Source organism: Palaemon carinicauda, chromosome 24, assembly GCF_036898095.1.
Source record: "Palaemon carinicauda isolate YSFRI2023 chromosome 24, ASM3689809v2, whole genome shotgun sequence".
In the NCBI taxonomy this organism is placed as follows: Eukaryota; Metazoa; Arthropoda; class Malacostraca; order Decapoda; family Palaemonidae; genus Palaemon; species Palaemon carinicauda.
In genome coordinates this window covers 7,330,843-7,333,342 of record NC_090748.1, presented here as the reverse complement: position 1 = coordinate 7,333,342, position 2,500 = coordinate 7,330,843, and positions in this window count along the sequence as shown.

The window sequence follows — 2,500 nt, the reverse complement described above, 5'->3', positions numbered from 1 at the left end:
TCTATTTCAAAACGTTATCTTTGCTCTCTAAAATTATAAAAAGGGAGTAAAAGAAATGGATAGAAATAGCAGCGAAAGAGAGGAGTATGAGAGAGAGAGAGAGAAATATAGTTAATATTTCAATCGGTTTGAAAAAGACAATACAGATATCTCTAATACCTGATAAAGTCATGTCTCTCTATTTGAAAGCGTTATCTTTGCTCTCTAAAATTATAAAAAGAGAATGGAAGGGAAAGAAATGGCAGCGTTAGCGGGAGAGAGAGAGAGAGAGAGAGAGAGAGAGAGAGAGAGAGAGAGAGAGAGAGAGAGAGAGAGAGAGAACTCTGGATGTCAGCACTGCAGGTTGCCATGACAACCATGTGACAATAGGGACGCCGCGAGGGTGTGTAAGTGTGCTAGGGGAGAGAGAGAGAGAGAGAGAGAGAGAGAGAGAGAGAGAGAGAGAGAGAGAGGTTTGTCGGTGTGTTAGAAGTTTTATCCAAGAGTAGCGAAGTCTCCGATGCCCTTCCTACCCGCTCCCTGACGCCGAGGTAGTGAGAGAGTCACAAATCATTGGGTTTCAAGCTGGATGAAATAGAACGGGAGGGGGGGGGGGAACAGGGGGGAGGGGGAGAACAGGGGGGAGGGGGAGAACAGGGGGGAGGGGGGCAGGGAGGGGGGAGGGGGGTATTGATATTACGGACTAAGCTTCTAACTTCTAAACAATGGCTTTATGAAGCTTGTGGTGGACCTGCCAAAAGAGAGAGAGAGAGAGAGAGAGAGAGAGAGAGAGAGAGAGAGAGAGAGACGGGTGAATCCATAAAATACAATAAAAATGATACAACAGTAGACCAAAAGATACAAGTAACCAAACTATGGAAAAATTGAAAATAAATCGAATGAAGTAAAAAAAAAAAAATACAGTAGCTTATTCCAACGACACCTGGAAAATACAATTGAATCAAGATATGAACAGCACAAGAGGCAATGATATTAAGACCACGGAGTAAATAAGAAATGTGCGTATTTTCCGTGTCTCCTGGATCATCGCCAAAAAGTAGAGAGAGAGAGAGAGAGAGAGAGAGAGAGAGAGAGAGAGAGAGAGAGAGAGAGAGAGAGGTGGCCGAGACATCCAGACGGGGTGTAAGTTATTTATAAGGCTCGATGTAAATACAGCCCTGATGGGGCTGTTTGCTGGATGGGAGGGGGGGGGGAGGGGGAGGGGGGGGAGGGGGGAGGGGGGGCGGGTTGACAAGAGGGGGCCCGGGGGGCAGGGGGTTGTAGGAGGTTAGCAGTCGTCGGGGCGTCTTAACGATCATAGAGAGAGTCACAAATTGGATGGCACACTCGCTGGCCCTCACATAATAGGCAACGGACGGGAGAGTGCCACATGCGAACGAAACGCTGACAGATAGAAGTGGAAGAAAGCGTAGGAGAATGAAAGGAAACAGGAGGTAAATTGATAACGGTGAGAATGTGGAACAGCAGGGAAACGAAGAAGTGATTTCCTTTATTAGATTTCGAATTGAGCACAGATAATTACTCTTATAAAAAGCAGGATTATTAGATGAAAAAAAAAAAAACATCGAATGAAGTCTTGTACAGGTGTTCAGTGGCATACGCAGTAGACTGATTTTTCACCTAGCGAACCTCCAAAGATGCACACACATACACACACACACACACACACACACATATATATATATATATATATATATATATATATATATATATATATATATATATATATATACACATATCATCATCATCAGTCGTTACTTGTCCACTGCAGAACCAAGGCCTTAGACATGTCCTTCCCCTTACCTCTGTTTATGGTCATCCATCTATCTATCTATAAATACAATTGCCGTATAGATGTATTTTATACAATTGCCGTATACATGTATTTGATACCTAGAATATTACTTAGAAGACTAATGTCTCATTGGAGATAACAGGTTAAGGTTTAATGTTTAATGGTATCAACTATTTCATGAAATTGTTTTTCTTTGAAAAGAGTTAACTATTATCATCTTCCTTAATCTTAGATAGATTTGTTATTTACCTGTATAGAACCATAGATTTCAACAGGATTAAAAATGGAGAAAATAACTGGATGTTGTAATAGACAAAATGTGGTAACTGAATCTATATATAAACGATAGAGGTAAAGTTAGATGAAATGGTTGAGTATGTGCGAGGTAAGTCTCTGTAAAGCAGGGTTGCCAGGTTGGCCTTTTTCAGGCCCAAAACCTGAAATTTGTCCTTTTTTAAAAAATTGCTTGGCCGTTAGCAATTTCATAAAAAGAAAGTTTGGCCTTAAATGTTATATTGCTGGCTATGTTTTACTAATGGGTTGGCCTTTTAAAGCTACTCCTGATTAGAAGTTGGCCTTTTCTCACTTAGAAAACCTGGCAAACCTGCTGTAAAGTTAGATAAAATGGTTGAGTAATTGCGAGGTAAGTCTCTGTAAAGTTAGATGAAATGGTTGAGCAAGTGCGAGGTTAATCCCTGTAAAGTT